Source organism: Phodopus roborovskii, unplaced genomic scaffold (genome assembly GCF_943737965.1).
Source record: "Phodopus roborovskii unplaced genomic scaffold, PHOROB, whole genome shotgun sequence".
In the NCBI taxonomy this organism is placed as follows: Eukaryota; Metazoa; Chordata; class Mammalia; order Rodentia; family Cricetidae; genus Phodopus; species Phodopus roborovskii.
The window spans coordinates 7,005,706-7,028,601 of NW_026126598.1; the positions used below are offsets into that span (position 1 = coordinate 7,005,706).

The 22,896-nt window shown below is 44.9% G+C and overlaps 1 protein-coding gene across 5 annotated transcripts in view; it reads right to left on the bottom strand.

The window, feature by feature from the left end:
* The window catches only part of Auts2 (activator of transcription and developmental regulator AUTS2), a 1,043,762-nt gene that overhangs the window by 302,159 nt on the left and 718,707 nt on the right, over window positions 1-22,896 (bottom strand). The window lies entirely within an intron of this gene.

Genomic DNA, 22,896 nt, shown 5'->3' on the forward strand with positions numbered 1-22,896 from the left:
CTTGTGTCTATAATCCTAGCTCTTTGGAGCAGGGGGTGGAGGAAGATCCTTGGAGCCCCCCCCCCCTACTGCCAGTGTAGCTAACTGGTGAGCTTTGAGCTCAGTGAGAGATTCAAGCAAAGTAAAGAGCAAGAAAGACATGCAGTATCAACACACCTGCACCTCCCCATGAACATATATCCACACATACACTATAGACACACATAAAAAATAAACCAAAGAGTTTTCTGTGATGTGGCTGACATACATATAATATTCCCTTTGTGTATAGAGGCTTTATGTTCAGACAGCATCCAACTAGATTTAAGGCCTGAGTGTGTATGACCTTTAGTGGTGCTCATTCCTCCACAGAATTCTTTCTGGGAACCTCACAGGACTATTAACATTGTTTACAGTGAACACATCCTAACTTCCTGCATCCTGGGATGTAGGATTTACCTTATCAACTGTAATCCTGTCAGGGCCCCCCAGGAACCACCCTGTAGTGGCAGTTGCTTCCTCAGCCTCCCTTTGAAGATAATAACTTCCAACCCCACCCAAATCCTACACACATCTATGTGAAGACAATGAAGTGTGAGTCCGCTGAGAGAAGACCACACACGTAGACAGCCTCTTTCTCTTATGCCCTTCCCCAAGATTAAGATCTATATTACATATCTTTTAATATGTCTCCAACTCCACTTCATACTTGCTTATACTGAAATCCTTTTCTACATCAAAGCCAAGGATTTGGTTTGAGTTGAGGTTCCCTAAAAGATTACGAGAAGTCTTCGTGAGGCTGTGGGCATGCTTAGTCCCCGCTGATACTGACACTGCTGAACACCTCTTCTCTGGAAACTGGAGGAGTGAGCCCTGAGGGTGTCAGAGACTGGAGGGTGTGGTAGTGGATTGCCATGCTCACCCCCACGCTCCACATTGAGAGGATAACCCACACTGCCACTGCTCAAGGCAAACATGCAGAAGGCTTGGAAAGGACTTTTCATCACCAGAGGAAAATTAAATCACACCCAGTGAAACCGGTTGAGTACATTTGAGGAGGCCAGGATGTTACAATCACACATTTGTGTCTCTTTGTGAAACATCCTGTTAGATGGGCAATTTGTCAACACCCCATACCTGTTAGGATTCAGGCATTATGCTGGCCTGCCCCTGTTACCTGGCAGGATGCACTCAGGCAGTACTCTGGCCAGCCCAGGGTCCTATGGCTGCTACTTAAGTCTGGATACAGGTGCAAAAAGGTTTCTTTAAGAGGCAAACTCTGCCCACCTCCCCTTTCTCTCTTCTGGCCATCTCTCTGAGGAGTCAGACAGATCTCTGTCTCTCTATCTTCTCTCTCTGTCTCTCCCCTCTCTCCCTTTCCCTTCTAAGTTCTGCTTGGTGGCATGCCCCACCCCTCATCGGATCTGCTGCGGTCCCACCTTGCACCATATATCCTAACTTCTGATGCCATGCTCCATCTGTTCCCCATAGCAGAAAAGGCTGGGCAGCAAGGCAGCTTTCTCCTCATCAGCATGTCTTTATTCTGCGCTGTGTACACACGCATGTGTACACAAACCTCGGGTGTCTTCAGATGCCACCTTCCATACTTTTTGACAGAGGATTTTCTCACTGGGTTGGATGCACAGAGTATGCTAGGCTGGACAGTAAGCCAGGGACACTCCTGTTCCTACTTCTTCAGGGTTAGGATTATAGGTGCACGCCACCATGCCTGGCTTAGAAAATGTGGGTTTCGAAGCGCTGAACTCAGGATTCCTGCATACATAGCAAGTGCTCTACTGGCTGAGCCAGCACTTTCCACTGTGTTTTTAATGTTGTAAGTAGATGGAGTAAGAAAAAAAAAGTGTTGTTTTGTGAGTGAGCTCTGTAGTACATTTAGAGCTGTCCCAGATATTTCTTCTGCCCAAGAAAATGGAAGCCTGATGAGGATGGAGATAAAACAATCCACAGTAATAACTGATGGTTCGGTTTTGTTTCCCGGGGTGCTGGGAACCAGACCCAGGGCCCCGTATATGAAGCACAATTCTATACTTAACAGTACCTCTAACAACATGTGTTTGAAATAGGGTCTCCTGTATATTAGGTTTCAAACCAGGACAAATGGCCTATTAGCATATCAAAGCAGATGCTGGCTAGCTCTCCCAGGATCACCCAATACTTGTGGCTCCTCCCAGCACTCTTCACCCTGTCCTCTACCCTAAACCTCTCCTCCCAGGGGCTGAGCTTCCCTTTCACCAGCCAGATCCCTATATAACTCAACCATTTTGGCAACACTGCCCAGTCTCTTGGCCTCTTTGGCTCAGGCAGTCTCTCATCTCTTCCTCCCCCCAGTCTCATGGTCCAGTTTAGTCTGTTACCCATGTTCAGTCTGACCTCTTCTCTCTGCATGATTTCTCACTTATATCTACAATAAAAATCTTCTCTGTACTGTAGGGGTAGTCATGTCCTATTTCTTTAATTTCATTTTTTTTTCATTCAATATAAACTGGCCTTGAATATCAATATGTACCCAAGAATGAACTAGAACGTTTTGAGGAGGGTGGGGGTTGAGACAGGGTTTCTCTGTGTAGGCTTGGCTGTCCTGGAACTTGCTCTGTAGGCCAGGCTGGTCTAGAACTCAGAGATCAGTCTGCCTTTGCCTCTGTGTTGGGATTAATGGCATGTGCCATCACACTGGGCTGACCATGAACTTCTGATCCCTCTGCCTCTACGCCTGGTTTAGGTGGTGCTGGGGATGGAACCCAGAGCTTTGTGTAGGCTAGGCATGCATTCCACCAAGTGAGCCTTACCTCCAATCCTCCACTAATATGGACTTAAAGACTTTCTTTATTTTCACCAGGTGTATGTATGTGCACTGCAGGTGGCCCCAAAGGGCTGAGGCATCTGAATCCCAGGAGGCAGAGTCACATACAGATGCATACTGCCTGAAATGGGTGTTGGGAACCAAATTCTGGGACTTCCCAAGAGCAGTCAACACTCTTAACTGCCCAGCCATCATCTCTCCAGCCCTGGCTGATCACATATATAAATATGTACATATGCTTTAGACAGGTTCTCACTGTGTAGTTCTGAAACTCACTCTGTAGATCAGGCAGGCCTGCCTTGAACCCACAGGGACATATCCACCTGTCATTGCCTTCTGAGTGCTGAGATTAAAGGAGCGAGCCACCATGTTTAGCCTGGCTGGTATTTTCACTAAGGCTGCTGAGCATCATAGGAGGCTTGCAGCACATCCTCATGCTCAATGAAACAATCCCACTAAGTAAACTGACACCTCTTGCTGTTTGAGAGCAGAGGCCTGGTCATCCGGCTGGGGGTGGAGCTAAGACCACTAGGTCACCTTCTTCCCACTGAGTTATGCTGCCTGTAATTCCTGGCAGGTCGGCTAACTCCTCAAGCTAAACCCACACTGCTCATTTCTCTATCCGATGCCCAGGACACACAGGGGAATCTCTGAAGAGAGCCAGGATCTTTATAAACTAGGCTTGGCCTAGCACCTGCCTGGAAGTCAGGCCGATAGAGAGAACTCTGTGAACAGCCTCTAGGCCTCTCTGGCAGCCTCTGTCCCAAAGTTATGCAACAGGGCATCTCTGTAGAAGAAGCAGGGTTGTGTGTGGGGGTGGGGGAGGTGGGTATTCACACTTCATCTTCTAGGGCCCATCACCTGACTTGTATAGCCAGGTAAGACTAGGTAAAACAAGTGAAACCAGGGGCCTAGAATCTGGAGAAGAGGTCAGTGAAGGGCAATGCTCTCTCTTCTCTCTCTCTCTCCCTCTGTGATTCCCTGTTCTTCTTTCTGGTATGTGTGCTTATACATGCAAGTTTGTGTCTGTGAATGTGTACCTGTGCATGAGTGTGCAGATACATGCATGTAGGTGCAGTGCATGCTTGTGTGTGTGTGTATGTGTGCGTGTGTGTGTGTGCCTGTGGTAGTACTGGGATGCAGGGCCCCTCTGGAGTATAGATGGCAGATCTTAGTGGGTGAAAGTCAGGCCAGGCTAAGTCAGCTTCATGTTCTCATTTGGGGATGTAGACCTGCCTCCTACAGCCAGAATGTTCTCTCTCTCTCTCTCTGTCTCTCTCTCTGTCTCTCTCTCTGTCTCTGTCTCTCTCTCTCTCTGTCTCTCTCTCTCTCGGAGCCTGGACCCTTGCTCTCCATACAGTTCAGCCCTACCTGGTGGCCCCTGCTTCTTTCCAGTCCCTCCCTCCTCTCTGTGTGGTCTCAAAGTCTATCGCATGTTGGTGTCTCAGCACATGCTACAGAAAATGAGTATTAATTAATGCTAAATGATAATAGAATTTCACATTCCTCTCTGTGCGCACCCTGAGAATTTACAGTGGTTTCCCAAGGATGTGGAATTAATCTCTCTTAAGTAAGAGTTCTCCTTATAACCAGAATAAAAGCTCTTATGAATAAAAGCTCTGCTGGAGTGATGGCTCAGCAGTTAGGGGCACCTTTGCTCTTGCACAGGCCCCAGGATTTGTTCCTAGCACCTGCATGGCGGCTCACAACTGTCTCTAATTCCAGTTCCATGGGATCCTTCTGGACTCCTTGGAACAACGTGAAAAAATGATGCATATACATACAGGCAGCCCAAAGCACATAAAATAAATTTTTTTAAATCTTTAGAAAAAAAGTTACTGTTAATTTCAGTATCAGTTTAGAAAGGGACAATGAGACTCAGAGGAGAATTCAACAGGGGAGGGTGGGGGTGGGTGGGGGTGGGTGGGGGTGGGTGGGTAAGTAGCCAGGGGACCAACACTACGTCCGGACTGCTAACCCAGCACATAGTGAATCCATTGCATTTATCGGTGCTACTCTTGAGGTGTGGTCCTTCCTTCTTCCACAGCCACAACTGTTCCTTGAATTTCAGTATTATAAGCATGCACCTTGACTTCAGACAGCTGAAAGTTCCCAACACCTTCCCTGCTCATATTTCCTGTATTCCCTTCTCTGGGAGTCTGATGTTGCAGTCTAAATGTACCTGGGGCTGGCAATATGGTAAAAGTTCCTGCAGCCAAGCTTGACAACCTGAGTTTGAACTCTGAGATACAAAGAGATCCTCTTGCAAGCTGTCTTCTGTCCACACATGCACTGTAGTGCACCCATTCAGGCACATAATAAATAAATCTAAAACACAATCCTAGTCAGCCTTATGTGAAGGCAGAATCAGCCATAACTCATTCCTGCCCTTCCTGCTCACATCACATTGCTCCTGAGAAACTAATTCACTTTATAAATGGCTCCAAACCCCAACTCTTTCCTTCTCTGTAACTTTAAGATCTCACTCAACAACAGTGTCCTCCATGAACTTCCAGCCCAGGTGTCCCTCACATCCACCCCATCTTCGAATGCCTCTGCCTGAATTCTCCTCCCCAAAGTCAAACCTGATGTGCCCTTCACTGACAGTCCCGAGTGGCCGCTGTCAGGGTCACAGTCACATCCAAACCTTCCCCTTGCCATGTAAAGTCTAGTTTGGCCGAGCCTTTTATTCTTGCCTTCTTCTACATCCTGCCATAAGCCTGAATCTGTATCAACACATATTATTTGCCTTCTCTCTACGGGCTAAAATTTATACTTCGCAGCAATGATATACCTGGCCAAAAAAGCAACTTAAGAGAGGGCTTGTTTGTGCTCTTGTTTTGAGGATATGGTCCTTCAGAGAAGGCAAAGGCACAGCAGCAGGAGTGGCTCTTTGCTGCTGAGGCAGGATGGTAAGGATGTTTGCCCATCATCCATGCAGATGAGGTAGTGGAGGTGGGATTGTTTCTGCTCAGCTTGCTTGCTTCTTTTTTCCCCTTCTTTGCAAATAATTTCCCTTTGCCTACTGTGCTGGCTAGTCTATGTCAAGTTGACACAATCTATAATCATTTGAAAGGAAGGAACCTCAAATGAGAAAATGCCTTCACAAGTTCCTGCTATACAGCATTTTCTTAATTGGTGATTGATGTAGAGGGGCTCAAATCATAGTGAATGTTGCCACCCTGGGTGGTGGTCCTTGGTTCTACAGGAGAGCAAGCTGTGAAAGCCATGGGGAGCAAGCTAGTCAGTAGCACCCCTCTGCATCAGCTTCTGTCTCCAGGTTCTTTGCCCTACATGAGTTCCTGTCCTGCTTTCCTTCAATGATGACTACATGTAGAAATGCTAAATAAACCCTTTCCTCCCCAATTTGCTTTTTGCTCTTTGTGGTTTCATCACTGTAATCATAACCCTAACTAAGCCACTATATTATCTGTACTGGCCTTGCTAACTCAATACTTGCTGACTTCCAGTGAGATTTAGCTTGAATGCTACCTTCCCTAGACAGGATGGTTCCATTCTCTGGTCTCCAGGGCAGCAGACTACCAGACTCTTAGACTTCACCAAGGTACCTTGGCCTTTTCCTTAATTATAAAGCATCTCTCCAAAGGTTCGGTATACCTTAGCAATCTTTCTATCTTCAGATACCACGATGCTTTGCTCAGAGCACTCAAGGTTAAACTTAAGGCAAAAAGTAAAGATTGAATTTCCATCCATCCTTCCATCCATCCATCCATCCATCCATCCATCCATCCATCCATCCATCCATCCATCCATCCAATCCATCTTTTGTAGATAGGGGCTCATATGGCTCAGGCTGGCCTCCAACTTCCTTTGTCTCTAAAGATGACCTTCAACAAATGATCCCTCTGCTCCTATTTTCTGAATTCCTAGATTGCAGTGTGGCCCAGCACCCCTGGTTTATATGGTGCTGGGATCAAACCCAGGGCTTCCTGGATGCTAGGCAAGCACTCTATCAACTGAACTACATCACCAGCATCTTATTTCCATGCTTAAGATACTCATTTTAGCAAGGCTGCCTGCTGTTGTTGGAGGACCCCGTCAGTTCTTTGAAGTGACTAAAATCCCTTTGGAAAAGAAGACTTCATTTTGTACTCTAGATAAAAATCATTTAATAATTACCATCCCAGTGACTTCAAAGACCTTCATGCTTCTCAAGGTGGCTGTCTTGTAATTGGGGAGGAACTCATCAACTACTATATTTAAAATATTAATGAATTCTGGTCTATTGGCAATACATGTACACATGAACAATCACATTTTAAACTTGCATGCCTTTCTACAGCTTTAATTGTTTCAGTGAGATAGAATTAATCTGTAAATGGTACTTTATAGGCTCTGAATATTTACACAACTATTAAGCATAACTGAAAACACATCCACATTTTAGAGTCTGTGAACACTCATTTATTTATTTTAATAAGATTACTATTTTTGAGACAGTCTCATGTATACTAGGCATGGCTCATTATGTAATCAAGAATGATCCCAATCTGATCCTCCTGCCCATATATTCTAAGTGCCAGGATTACTGGGGTGTGCCACCACACCCAGTTTATGAGATGCTGGGGATAGAACCCAGAGCTTTGTGCATGCTGGGTAAGTACTCTACCCACTAAGCTATATTCCAGCCCTGGGAACTTTTGTGAGTGTGTGTGTCTAAGAGTGTGTGGTACAAATGCATGCCTGCTAGAGAAAAACAGTGGGTGCCTTGCTCTATCACTCTCCACCATATTCCCTTGAGACAGGGTCTGTTATTGAACCTGCAGCTACATAGTATATAGCATGCTCCAGCAATCGCTCAATCTCTGTTCACCTCAGTGCTGGGGTTATAGGCATGGATAGCTACACCTGACTTTTTAATGTGGATTCTGGGGACTCCTCAGCCCCTATGAATGCTTTTTAAGTGTTAACTCTGGATGATCAAGGCAGATTCTGTGGGGACAGGCAGCAGGCAGGTTAGGGAGGTGGGGGGTCTCAGAACACACAGCTGGTTGCCTAGCTGTCAACATTCTGGGCTTTCCACTGACCCCATCATCAAGAACACAGTTACATCTCAAACAGCATGGCTCAGGCCTTCTACCCAGAGGATAGATACAGCTTCAAGTGCCTGACAAATGGTAGCCTGGCCCACAGTCCCTTATGGATTATCTACCCTGGGCAAGTGCTGTGGAACAATCTTTTTGTGCACTATGAATATGTATTACTCTTGTTGGCTAATAAAAAGCTGATTGGCTGATAACTGGGCAGGAAGCAATTGAGTACGAGAGCCAAACTAGGATAATTCAGGGAGGAGGAAGGGCAGAGTCTGAGAGTCACCAGCCAGATGCCAAGGGAGCAGGAGATGAACATGCCATGCCAATAAAGGTACCACCACCATAGCCTAGCACAAATAAGGGATATGGGCTAACTTAAAATACAAGAATTAGTTAGTAATAAGCCTGAGCTATTGGTTCGAGCATTTATAAATAACACGAAGCCTCTAATGTTGATTATTTGGGAGAAGACAGTCAGAACAGGGAAATTTCTATGTACAGACAGTTAACTTCATTTTAGCCAACCAGAATCCTTGCCTTGAGTCTTGCAAACTGGGATGGAAGAGATCCTTCTAGTTGATGCTGAACTGTGGATGGGTCATGATTTCTACCAAAAAGGGAAACTGAGTCTTAGAGGATTCAGTATTTCTTAGCTGCAGATCCTAGCCTTTCTTTGTCCATGCTATATGTATGTGTTTGTTTTGTGTTTGTGCACATGGGTTTGGAAGCCATGGGTTCACACTGGGTGTCCTCTTTGGTTATTATTTACTATCCCTACCCCTGACATTTTTTGAGACCATACCTCCACTAATCCTGAAGCTTATTAAATAACTTGGCCTGGCTGGCAATGAACTCCAGGGATCTATCTGTCTCTGCGCTGCACCCCCCCCCCCAAACCCCACCCCAGGCACTGCAGTTAGAAACATGTGCTACCTCCACCTAGCTTCTCTGAGTGTAGCAAGCACTTTAACCACCGAGCCACCTCCCCAACCTTTCTGATAGCTTGGTTAATATGTATTTGGATGTCAAATTCATTTCATTATCAATTGGTTTGAGTTTATGCTCTTTGCAAATAAAAATTTAAAAAAAGTATAATCGAGCTGGGTGTATTAGCATATGCCTGTAATCCCAGAACTCCAGAGTCTGCATGAGGCTGGAGGACTCTGAGCTAGAGGCCAGCTGGGAGTACATAGTGAGACCATGTCTTAAACAAAACAAAACTGAACACCTGCTGAAGCTGTTAAAGCCAGAGAGTTCTAATGATTCACAGAGTTTTCTTGTACAAGGTTGCAAGTCTATCATGCATAATCAAATAATCGCTTGGTACGTGGCTTCCTGCTTAAGCTGAGTTTTGCAAATATGTACTCACTTTAGATTGCACACATCACTGGGGTCCAGAAAGCATGGAGAGTACCAGTGTGACCTCACTTAAACAAAGACAACCATATGCTGTTCTGCTGCCTCTGGGGAATACACTATTTAAAATTATGATTGCAGTCTAAACAGAACATCCTAGAGGGATAATTACTTTTCTATGACTGGATCAATACTTCTGTTCTCATTCTTTACTGCCTGAGTGACCGATGGGAAGGACCGATGGAGATGTTGTGAGGCCATGGAGGGGAGCATGGCCAGGGAGCACAAACTCTGTCATGCTACTTAATTTCTAAGTTCCTAGGGAGAAAGGCTATGTTTGTCCATGGACTCTTCTCTTGCCTTTAACAGATGTTATCCTACATGTTCAAGTTCTTACTTGGTGTATGTATCATTTATTAAATCCTAGACATGATGACTGTACCATATGCACAGCTCCTGGTGAGGATGGTGGAGGGCAAACATCTAAGGACTAGAAGAAAGGGAGGCCTTTCTGGCTAGAAGGAAAGGCAATGTTCACCCTGTGGGTATCGGATTAGTGTCTAGCACCCAGACCTCAGAAATGTGGAATTTGTGATCCTTTCAGTGTACCTGCAGCTTGAGGTCCCAGATCCACTCAAAGCTTGTCATTTTGGAGAAATTACATGATTCCACATAAGTTTAGATTGAATCCTTTATGTCTTTGTGTGCATAGGTGTATGTGAGCACGGAGGTTAGACGATGCCAGCTATCTTGCTCTGTCCCCCCCCCCAACCCCGCCTCATTTTTTGAGGCAGGGTTTCTCTGTGTTGCCCTAGCTGCCCTGGAACTAAGACCAGGCTGGGCTTCAACTCACAGAGATCCACCTGCCTCTGCCCCGATAGTGCTGGAATTAAAGGTGTGTGTCACCACTGCCCAGCTATCCTCTCTTATTCCTTTGAGAAAGGGTCTCTCAATGAATCTGGAGCTAGGCTGGTAGTTAGTTCTAGCAATCCTCCTGCTTCTGCTTCCCCCAGTGGAAGGGTTATACATATATTCAGCCACCTTCAGCTTTTTATTTGGGTGCTGGGATCCACTCAGGTCTTCTTGGTCTTATAGCAAGTGCTTTTACCCACGGAGCCATTGCTCCAGCACCCACATCCTTTTCTTCTTTTCTTCGGAGATAGAGTTTTATGTAGCTCTCTGGCTGTGCTCCAACTCATTATATAGCTGAGGATGATCTTAAACTCCCGATCCTCTTGCCCCTACCTCCAGAGTGAAGGGATTACAGACCTGCATCACCACACCTGGTTTATGAGGTACCAAGCATAGAACTCAGGGTGGCTTCAGGCACTCCAGACAAACACTCTACCAACTGAGCTACTGAGCCATCTCTCTAGCCCCTACACTGAATTCTTTCCCAGTAAGAATATTAAGGGATGCTAAGTGGTATAAAGCATTTTGTTGGAGTGACTGTAAGTCTTAACTGATCAAAATAAATGCTTGTCAAGGCCCTTAGAAGAACCATTTGCATTCAAGTGATGTGCTAACTGTGAACAGGACTTATGACTTAATTAAAGCTCATCACAGGCTGTCTTCACTGAGCAATATTTTGTTGGATGTTAGCTGAGTTACAACTGAAAAGTGACAAAACATGCTTTGAACGTTTCCTTTTATGCCAACATGTTATGATGTCCCTGGTCTTCACCCATCAGCTTGCAGGCTTGTTGGAATGTGGTATGAGTGAGAGTCCTGCTTGGTGGCAGAGAGTACTGCCTCCAAGGTCAACCAATGGAGGTTAGACCTTGATCAGGCTGGCAAGATGGTCCAGCAGGTGGAGGTGCTTGCTTCTAGGCCTGATGACTTGAGTTTAATCGCCATATGCTTGAAGAGTGAACTGACTCCCACAAGTTATAAACTGACCAATGCATGCACGCACACGCACACGCGCGCGCCCACACACGCACACACACACACACACACACACACACACACACACACACACACACACACACAGAGTTCTCTTGATCTGCCATTGGTGTGGATGAGACTTTGTGTACATGGATCTCCTTTCCTCCTAGATAACTATTAATACTTACCTATATGATGGCTGTAGTTGGATCCGAATTGTAGGTGTGTATAAAACACATCTAACCTTGCCTTAAGTAAATACTTTTATTTCTAGCCGAGAATAAGAAACCTCACAGGTGATAAGAAATAGGAAATGGATGAGAAACCCATTTCTGTCATTAGTATATAAAGTTACAAAGCCTCTTTGGACCTCAGTTTCCTTGTAAGTAAAATAGGGGTGCTCATGTCTACATAGCTTTGTATAAAAAAAAAATACTACAACCTGCAGAATGTTTTGGCAGACACTTTTGGTCTTATTGTACCTTTGGAGACAGCGTCTCTTATCAACTAAGCTATGCCACCAACCCTTTTGCTGATGTCATGGCCTTGACAAAGAATTTCAGGCTGGCATGAAATTGCTATGGTAGCCAATGATGACCTTGAACTCATGATCCTCCTACCTCCACTTGCTAAGCATTGGCAACACCACACCCAGTCTACAAAGTAATAGGAATAAAACCCAGAGCGTTGTGTAAGCTACATAAACACTCTATTGACTGAGCTACAACCCCAGCCTTTTGTTTCTGCTGTGGTTCAAATGGGGGCTCTTATAACCCTGGTTGGTCTTAAACTTTGTAAGAAGCCAACCTTTGAATCTCTGATCCTCCTGCCTCCACTTCCAGAGCGTTAGGATTACATGTGTCCATCACCACCCAGCTTATTAATTGCTCAGTCCAGTTTCAGTTCCACAAACAGCATGGATTCTACCACATTGAAGACTCTGACTCCCTTAATTTAGCCTGGCTTCTGACAAACAAGAACAATAAGAACTTGCCCAGGGCTTGGCAGTGACCTCCTTACCCTGGCATCTCCTTGGATAAGGACCTATTTTCTGTATGCCCTGTGGGCTGAAGCACAGGATACCTCCCACTGCAGTGCCCACTTCAGTCAGCCCCTGGTTACCCATATAGGGCCACCTGTCACCTGTCATTCTGAGGTATCTAGAGACACATACACCTGCCCTTCTACCTCCCAAGATTTTCCTTGACTCTTTTCTCAGAGGGAAAAACAGCCCATCTTAGGCTATCTCCACCTTCTGCACCTCTATGTAGGAAGTCAGGGCCCTTGGGTCCCCCATCAGACTGCCTGCCTGAAGCGCTCACTGGAGCCAGGAACTTGCCTGAGAAGCCAGTAAAATTTTAATGCACTCTGTAGTGCGGTCATGTCATACTCGGTTATGGCAAATAATCCCAGATGCCTGCAGAGGTAAAATGGAGCTGTAATGTGCTTGCCTCCTAACCCGAGCTGACAGCGGTGATGTACGACTACCATTAGCGGAAAATATCACTTCAACTAACCCATGATCCGGCTCCGCTCAGGGTCACATTATCCATGAGGAACAAATTACACTCCCAAAGTAAATACAAATTTTCTACACAAAATGGGTACAGAGAGAGAGGAGGGGGGAGGGGCAGAAGGGGGAGAGGGAGGGGACAGGGAGGGGGAGGGAAGGGGTAAAGGGGCTATCCATTCTCTTCCTCCTTGGTGCTGAGTGACACAGATGATAAAAGATGGGACAATCATTGGCTGACGGAGTGCTATGCTGTAATCAGCTCAGCTGGTACACACTCCAGCAGATAAACACTATATTCTCCCCTTAGTGGCAGATACATAATCTTTAATGGGAACATGGCTGCTTCAGATATTTACTGCCATTTGGGCTTCACGGACATGTCTTCTGGCATTTGGTGCCCAGAGAGGGAAGGCCCTGTGGTAATAAGGGACACGGAGATTACTCACAAGGGTCAGAACTGATGCTTGGGTGGATGAGGAAAGTTCTGGGTGAGGGAGTGAGGTCAAGTGATGAACAAGAGCCAAACCATCATCTGTGAGAGTGACAGTTATAGTACATTCTGGTATTCTGGTCACACATGGGTACCAGTCTGGATCAACTTCATGGGAGGGAGATGCTAAAAATGCCTCTATAGAAGGCCAAGCTCTTCATGGACAATGGTTGGGCATGAAGGTGAGTCCCTTTTCCTTTCTGAGACTTGGATAATTAATAAAGCAACGCTTAGATATAATGCTAATATTTTCAGGGTATTTACTGTGTATTTGCATTGGTAGATGCTATGAGTGAGTTACCCAGGAGCCTAGTATTTAACTAAACATTTAATGTCAACACGTACACATGCATATACTTAAAAGAAAACTGAGGTCCATAACCCAACATATTATTCTAGTGGTTTGCATGGCCTGTGCCTCTAATTAACTATCACAGCCCACAAGGCAGACTCCACTATTCCCATGTTAGAATCAATCTAGATGTCTTATGAGAAGCCTTTCCTTCCTTCTTGCCTCTGTGTAATGGTTTAGGCTCTTGTATCTCAACACTTGCTCTCCAGTCCATGGTACTGAGAAGGTTGTGGAACCTTTGGGAGGTAGAGCTTTGTTAGAGAAAGTACATCATTGGGGGTGTGCTTTAAGAGTTTTATAGTCTACACCCACTTCCTGTTCTCTCTCTGTGTGTGGTGCCCCTCGGTCTCTGTCTCTCTCTTTGTCTCCGTCCCTGATTCTGACTCTCTCTTTGCTTCCTGACTGTCAAGCTGTCCTCACATACCTGCTGCCATGGCTTCCCTACCATGATGGAATGTGTGTCCTCTGGAACTGTAAGCCAAAATAAATGCTTTCTTTCCTAACCCATGTATCATCAGATTACTTATCACAGTGATAGAGCAGAAACTTAACACATCTTGGACAACTTTACCATGCTGAAAAAATAAGAGGCACACACCAAAAGGGCCCGTGCTTGTTGTTACCAGTGGGCATGTTGAATCTACTCGGTGTCTACTGTCATGGTGTAGTGTTTAGAAGCTTGCTGGACTCGTGTGGGTGGAAGCGAAGGCATAAGGATAGATGATATCCTCAAGTCTTACATTCAAGAAGCACATAACACAGGTTCCAATATGGCTTCTGTACAGTTCTCAACTGTGATCATTTGGTCTTTAGCTTGGGTCCCAGCTACAGTGGTAGAGACTTTGGGAGGTTTGGTCTAGATACAGAAAGTAGGTAATTAACGTGGGAGAGTGTATATACTAGGACCCTGATTCCTTCTTTCTCACTCCACTTTGTGGCTAACACAGAGTCAACATCTTTGCTCTACCACACACTCCCAGTCATAGTGTTCTTCTGGACCATCATAAGCCCATGTCTATGATGCCAAGTGACCACAGATAGAAACTGTGACTTTTCTGAGTTATTTTTGTTACCAGGGCAGGAGGCTAAGCTAAAAGGGAAAAAGACTCAAAGCCTGGCTCTTCAACCATCATTACATTCCATTTTTATAACTTGTAAGATGAAGACACGGGCTTGAGAAGATAGTCTTTGAAGGACTGCAGGTCATATATAAAATGATGTTTGTACAAGTAGCACTGCACAGTAAATCTCTCTCTCTCTGCCTCCCTCTCCCCCCCTGCCTTTGTTGCTGTCTTTTTGTTTTGTGAGACAAAGACTCCCTGTCACACTAGCTGGCCTGGAATCCTCTATGTAGACCAGTTGGCCTTGAACTCACAGAGATCTGATCTGTTCTAACTGCCTCTGCCTCCTGAGTGCTGGGATTAAAGATGTATGACAACATATCTGGTTGAGAAGTTTTTTTGTTTTGTTTTGGTGTTTTGTTTGTTTGTTTTGTTTTGTTTTTTTTTGGTTTCTTGAGACAGGGTTTCTCTGTATTGCTTTGGAGCCTTTGAACTCATAGAGATCTGCCTGCTTCTACCTCCCTAGTGCTGGGATTAAAGGCGTGCACCACCAACACCCAGCTGGGAAGTTATTTCTTTATATCTAAATAACAATTTAGATAGTCTTCTTGACCTTAATTTCAACTTGTTATTAGTGGCATCTACATGTTGACTACTAGAACTCATTACAAATCCCCCAAACAAAACAAAATCCACAATGATCTTGAACACTACAACTGTCCATTTCAGGGACTCCCAGTCAATCTGTGTTTCATACACTCTACTCCCCTGCCTCTGGTAGATTATAATTCAAGCCATGTTTGGGGTAATAGTAGAGAAAGTTGCTTCTGGCCTCATGGAATTAAAGATGTCACACAGTTCTATAGTTAGCAGATACCAATTTGATTAGGAAAAGTTTGGCAACAGACACAAGGGGAAACTTTTCAAATGTAGCATTAATAATTAGAATGAGTATATCCTTCCATTGAATTTTGGGATCAGTGTGTGCGTGTGCACCAGTGCAAAAATAGGCTCCTGTGTGCATATACACAGAGGCCAGAAGACAACACCTAAGGTGCTACCCATCTTGTTCTTTGAGACAGGGTCTCTAGTGGACTTGGAGTCCACTAAGTAGTCTAGGCTAGCTGCCTCGAGAGCCCCAGGGATCTTCCTGCCTCTGTCTCCCATCACTGAGAGTACAGGCATATGCTACCACATGCAGATTTTTAACATGGATACACGGATAGAAGTCTGGTCATCATGATTACAAGGCAAGCACTTCATCAACTGAAAATCCTCCTCAAAATAAGTTTTCAGACTTCTCTATGGAATAGAGATAATTAGTAATATATCCTAATACAGACATTTTTCTGTATTTATCACATTGAAATGGCATAGTTATGAGGAACAGTTAGCTGTAACCACCATGCTATGCAGAAGTTGCAGAGGGGCTAACTGAGGCAGGGACATGAACACACAAACACATGCCTGTGGTTAAGAGAAATTCTCACATCTCTGTTGCGCACAGAGCATTCTGCAACTCTGATATGGAATAGGAAAGATGCCTTGGATAGCCACAGAGCAGCCTAAAAAAGCTGCTAAGACAGGGTTGGTCATTAAAGGTGTCATTAGTTCAAATATGTTTGATACCAGGTTTCTGGAGAGCTGTGCTCAATCCCATTAGGCCCATAGCCATGACTCCAGCACACTGGTCTATGCTCTGCAACTATCCTTTCATGGAAGCCATAAAACGCCAGGCAGTAGCTCACTTAAGAGAATGAGGACGCAAAATCATGTGCTCAATTTCAGATGTTTCCAGAACTCCTTTCATAGGTCAAATGAGACTTGTTACCAATTATGTGTACTCACGGAACATATTATGTAAGTGAGATCTTTACTCAGTAGCCATGCTTCCCCAAATCCAGACTGATGATTGAAGAATGGAAAAGGAACTGATTTCTCTGTTTACAGGAAGGTCCAGCTGAGTTCAGATTCAACAATGCATATGATAGAAAAAGAATGTGTGGATATATATGACCAGTTGAAGGAAGCAGCAGACATTTAATGAACCACAGGTACGTTTCCTTCAGTTATGTACATGAAGCAACCCACAGGTGCCCAAGTCTGTTCATGATGCCTATTCTCCTTCATGTATTCAAAAGAGATTTAAGAATGAAACAGCTCTTGTGGGACATTATTGACATCTTGGCAAGTGAAAAAGACTGACAATCCTGAGGCTGGAGACATAGCTCATTAGGAGGCATGTTTCCCTAGCACACACAAAGGCCTGGGATCTATCCCTAGCAATGCATAAACCAGTTATAGTGTAATCCCAGCACTTGGGAGATAGAGCCTGGAGGATCAGGAGTTCAAAGCCATCCTTGGCTCCATAAACACCCCACCTACACACACACACACACATACACACACACACACACACCATACACTTACTATAGTTTGGGTTCTGCTATGCTGTTAAGGTTAGACAGCTATACTGAAAAACCAGGACCAAGATCAACAAATCCAGCCCCACTATAGATAGTAATTCCAATGTCCAGTACTATCGAGTGGTTTTTCTATAGTCTGGGAGCTGGCTAGCTAAAATAAATTAGAAACTAGTCTCCAAGGGCTCCTCTCTATGATCCACCAATGTGAAAAGTGAAATGTTTCTACAGAAATCCTATTCTCCATACTTTTCGTTCCATTTATCCCAAGAAACAAAAGTTCAGCTGACAATATCTGAGAAATTTCCAACAATTCCTACCTACATATAAAAATTATATGGGGAGTCATTAAGATGGCTAAGTGGGTAAACCACTTGCTTCCAAGTTGGAATATGTTGAGTTCTACCCCTGGAATACACTTAGGGGAAGGACAGAACTGACTCCTACTGGCTGTCCTCTGTTCTGTACATGTATGCCATGGCACACATGCACCACCCCCAACACAAATGAAACAAAAAACTGAAATCTGTGTTTCAGACATATGAAATGATATACTCTGGAAGATTACTGCACACAGACATCCAGTTTTACTTTGGCCTGAAAACACTATGATAGAAAGAAAAAGAAAAAACATAAGAAGGTTCAGGATTTAAAATAATTTTCAGTAGAAATTTAATGTGAGGACGGCATCAATAGGAATTTTGGGTGGATATGGGGATAATTAAGCCAATTGGAAACACAATAACATTGGAAGAATAATAAAATGTCATCTTAACCCAGACACAATATCGGAGGGGTAAGGAGAGGTTGATAGGCATTTTGGAAATTGAGACTCCAAAATGAAAAAGCTCTTGAAACTCAGCCAACCACTGTAGAAATTGCCCCCCAAATGCTAGGAAATTTACAAATGGATTAGAAATGTTTTTATGAGAAAATCAAATTGCAAGAGAAGTATAGAGGCCTGGGGAAGAGATTGCACATTTGTTGGCGCCCAGAAAGCAGACACTGGGATGGCTGGGGAATACCCAGGGTTTGAGTGCCAGGCCTCACAGGAACGAAAAAGCAACTTCAGCAAAAATTCCCAGTGCTTTATTTCTGCCCAGTGCTGAGCAAAGTGGTAGAGCCACAAACACCAGAACCACAGGTCCCACTCTTTTGGGCAGTGGCTATCTGCTGTTTCTGTCAAAGCTGCATGGTGAGGATTCTGGCTGAAACACAGGTTAGCATAACTCAGTTGTGTCTCAATTAGTGTGTGTGTGTGTGTGTGTGTGTGTGTGTGTGTGTGTGGTATGGGCAGATCTGTTTCTATGGCAACACAGAGGCCAGAACAGGATGTTGGGTATATTTCTCTATCACAAGGCCCATTCCCTTGAAACAGGGTCTCTTTCACTGGACCTGGAGCTAGGCAGACAGCTAGCAAGTCCCTTTGATCCCTGCTTCCATTCCTCACAGCACTGGAGCTAAAGGCACAGGTGACCACTTCTGTGTTTCTATGTGGGTGCTGGGATCTGGACATAGATCCTTCTGCTTGTGCAGTGAGTGCTCTTAATCCACTGATCCATCTCTGCAGCCCCTAGATCAGGACACAGCTGACTTCCAAACAAAGGAGAGAGGCTCACAAACATCAGTGAAAGCTACCTAGCTAGATTGCTGCTGAGGATCTATAGACTTTAACAAGGGTAACACATGACCTGGCAATCAAGTGATAGGATTCTTCCATTGTAAGCACAAAGCCACATCTTCACCTTCAGCTCTGTGTGTGTGTGTCTGTGTGTTGGGGGGGGTGTGTCTCTGCTGTATTAGGAAAATAAGCCATAGTTGGGTTTCTTTGTTTAAAGTTACCCTCTTCCCACATGTGTGAGACTATCATGACCAGGAACAGCTAAAGAAAACATTTGTTTTGCTTTGCTTTCTGAAGGTGTCAAGTAGCCCACGATGGCCTCCAATTGACTATGTTGCTGAGGATGGCTTTGAACATCTGTTCTTCTTGCCTCCACCCACCAAGAGCTGGGATTATAGACATATACCACTTTGCTTGGTTTATGTGGTGCTGAGGATGGAACCTAGGGTTTCTTCTAGACAAGCTGAGTACCAGTGCTACCCTCTAAGCTTTATTTCCAGACCCAGTTTTGTTGCTAAAACATTACCTCGGTAGTAGGGAGGACATGGAGGGGAGTGTTGGAGAGCAGAAAGGGAAGGGGGGGGAAACTGATATAATCTGACTTATTATATTATTAATTAAATATTAATTGAAGATGCATTAAATCTTAAAAATTAATAAAATGGCAATTGAAAAATCTTAAAGAGGGCATAAAATTGGATGGGTATGGAAGAGGGGTGCATCTGGGAAGAGTTGGGGGATGAATGTGATCAACATAGATTGCATGAAACTCGAATGTGGCAGTACATACACCTTTAATCCCTTCAGAAGCAAGCAGACATGCAGATTTCTGTGACTTCAAGGCCAGCCTGGTCATCATAGCTCTAAGCCATCACAGGTATACAATGAGGCCTTGTCTCAAACAAACGAACAACACCAACACATATACAGTGTATGAAATTCTCAAAGAACAAGTAAAAAGTGAGAAAAATATTACTTCAGAAGCTTTTTGAGTATTACTTTTAGAAACACACACACACACACACACACACACACACACACACACACACAATACTAACAAACAAAAGAACTTTATCTGGTGCCCTGAAGCCTGAATAAGAACTTTCCCCAGTAAATACAAAGGGTTTGATACCTGAGAAGAGCTGCCAACAGGACAAAACATGCATCATCTCTTATTTAATGTTCATTTTAAGATGATCTCACATTACTCTGGTGTGTATGAGTAATATGATTGGATAACTTAGTTAAAAAGATACAGTTTTAGAGACCTTTTAGAACTTAGTGCTTCCATCCAGTCTGTTTTAGGGAGTGTCCTTGGGGATGAGAGTTGAGTTCTGGGTCCTCCTGGAGCCCCCTGGGACTCTTGCAGGACTCAAGCTATCTGAGCTAGAGCACAGCTTTTCCCCCTCCCAAGGGTGAGCCTAGGGCCTAGTAAACAAAGTGCAGCTAATAGTGAGCTTGGGCAGGGGGGGGGGCCTGCAATCTACTCCTACAAGAACATGGGTGAGGCTGTGTCATCCCATCTCATGCACCACAATACCAAGAATCGTCCTGCATACAGAATAATTAAAGACAGGGCCAGAAACAAGATTAGAGATCCCTTCTGACCAGCCATTCCATGGCTCACACAGGGGGAAAAAAAAGTGGGTAGGTGGAGAGACTGTGGCTTTAAATCTTGGCATTGACTTCATAACCAAATGAGAAGTATTGCTTCACATAGTGCAGGTGCTGGCAGTGTTAGAGAAAAGAGAAAACCAAAGAAAATATAGACTGAGTATGCAGAAATACCATTGTCGCCTCATTGTTCTCCTGATAGCAATTCTTTTCCAGTGTGGGATTGGTGTAATTGCTTAATTTGGGTAATAAGGGGGCCAAGTGCTGCCTCTTCCTTGTTCCTAATGACAAATGAAGAGACATCCCACATCCAAGATGCTGGGTTCACCGCCTACTTAATTCCCCACCCAATTTCTCCCTTCCCAGGAGTCTTCCAGGTTCTCTGCCTCTAACATGAAATGTGTTCCTGTGGTTGAGAATGCTCCAAGAGGGGGCTCATCAGATCCTTTCCACATGCAAGTCTGTCTGCAGCCTTTGAGAACAGGCTCTGCTTTCCCAGCCCTTTCCCAGATACTTTCCCATTAATTAGTAAGGGTATCATTTTATAAATTATAGCTTCCTATCAGAAGAAAGCAGAGTTTATCTTAATTCAGTCAGCTGTGTGAAATGCCGTACCCTAATTTTAGACTGCCGGTTCTGCGGATCCCCACGGAGTTAGAATGACAGGTCTTCCGGAGAGAATTCCCACCAGGTCCCTCCTGCAAGTCTCACTTTTGGCTACAACAGCATCCCCAGTGGGACTTTCTGAAGGGATCCCAGGATGCTGAGTGGCATCTACTTCACTATTAGCAATTCCTATTTGTATTCAAATTCTCCAAGTGGTGCCAGCAAGTGCTCTGGTGGGCTCAGGGGCTACAGAAAGAGACTCTGCCATAGAGTAGGCTGGCAGGGCCCCTGCAAAGCAGGGAGGATGATGTTCAGGTCGGCGATAAACACTATCCTGTCTCAGCTGGAAAAGGAGGAGGCTGGCAGACTTAACTACAAGAGGGCCAGGCAGGCACTGGTGCAATTAGAAGCTCCTGGGCTCCTGCTGGAAAAAGCCTGGAGAAACACCCGTCAGGGCAGGGACAGCACAGAAGAGTGCCAAGTGCAGCTCCCTGTTACAAAGCCTTGCATGATCTTCAAGGTGCAAACAAAATACAGCCCAGTACTTAGGCAGAACCATGCATAAAAAGAATGTGTATAGTGTCCCTAGCCCTCCCACTGATTTCCCCCTTTTGGACCTGCCTTCTTACTCTCTCCCAGCCTGGTATTCAACCTCTTGCCACCCTCTTTGAGAAGTGTGAACAATTCCTGCCTGCCTGTAGAGCTCTCAAAATGGTCAGGTTTCAACACCTTCCAGGATGCCAGGGTCACCGGACAGAATTATGGCTACTTTTGCCATATGCCTACGTGACCTTGGGGCTAGTTCAGGGCATCGATTGCACTTTGTATGCTGTCACCCGTCCCTGACACACGTTGGCTGCCCAAGATACCCAAGGTTCTACTTCCAAGGAGCTAAAATTCCCTTCTGGGGGTTGGAGGCAGGAAGCTTCAACTTGTCAGTTAAACAAAAGAACAGCCCTCAGCCCCCTACCCAGTGTGTACTTCCGCTGTCATCCAACAGCCCATTACCATGTCACAGCACGGCGCACCCTTCCATAGGTCACTTTGTTTAAAATGACATGGATAATGCACATGTCAGCAAGCTGACAGTCCTGGCCGTCCTTCAGAGATAAAAACCTCCAGGCGAGAGCCTGTTCTTATCTGGGGGACACGCGCTGGTCTATCATCCAAGTCAGGCGGAGCGTGATTTCTCCAGGGAGCACTTTTTTCATTTCCTGATTTTAAGGAAATCAAATAAGCACCATTTGTCTTCATCTGAATATGCTTGACCTGCTCAGATGATGATGTCTCGAGTTTTATAACCGGCTACATATGCTGAATTCAAATTAATGACGGTGGAGAACAGGAGCCTTCAGATCTCTCCTGGAGGTTGTTGTGGAGGCGGAGGGAGAAAGTCCGAGATGGACAGGGAACAATCACTATACATGAACTGTGGGATTCTGGGCAGGATCAGCCAGCACGAAGGAAGTGGAACCCACGGAACAGGGCACAGGGGAGGGGAGGACTGGCCGACTGTTTTGGTACCGTGCTATACATAAATTCTGAGATTCGGGTAAGTTTTGAAATTGCACAAGGCGTCAGTGAAAATAGAAAGACACCTGGTTGCAGGATGTCAACAGCGAGGAAGGAAAAAGCATGCCCAACAATCCTTTCACTTTAATCAACAGAAAACCTACTTTACTGGTTCCGGATTCCATCTTCTGGAGGCTCAAAGCCTGGGTTCCTTCTTCGTCCTTGTTGAGCTGTGTACAGAGGCTGGGTCTCAACCTCCAGGTAGAGGGCATACCTGCTAGGGAGACGCCCCTTCCCCAACACCAACCCACAGAAGAGAGCAGAGTCCCCTTGACCGCCCTGTCCACATCGCCCTGTGAGGAAATTCCTAGGGGCACAAAACTGACATTTCTATTAGGAAGCTATGGGAAAGCAAGAGGAAACACAGAGATCAGTCAAAGGGAGCTACAGATGACATTATAAATACACAGTAGGAAAGTGAATGTTTTCACCATAAACCAAAAAAAAAAAAAAAAAAAAAAATCAATTCCTTAATTCCTCTTTAAAAATGTTTTGGGGTCTACAAGTCATCATCCATGAAGTGGAAACTTGGTGTGACACACAGGAG